Consider the following 276-nt stretch of genomic DNA (forward strand, 5'->3'; position numbering starts at 1 on the left):
TATATTTTAAATTATGAAAAAGATAAATATGAAATATGCGTAAACAATCTATTATATTATATTTATTTTTATTTATATTTATTTTTATTTATTACTAATTTTACAACAAAAATATGTCACATGTTATTCTCTTATTGCAATTGAATCAATTTTTTTTTTTCAAAATTAAATAGCTCTCCCTTCCTTTCTCTCTCTTTTTCTATCTCTCTCATTCCTTCATCCACTCTATCTTTCTTATATATCATTATCAAGGACTAATTACAAATTTTACCATCA

This window comes from Arachis ipaensis, chromosome B04, assembly GCF_000816755.2.
Source record: "Arachis ipaensis cultivar K30076 chromosome B04, Araip1.1, whole genome shotgun sequence".
Taxonomy (NCBI): Eukaryota; Viridiplantae; Streptophyta; class Magnoliopsida; order Fabales; family Fabaceae; genus Arachis; species Arachis ipaensis.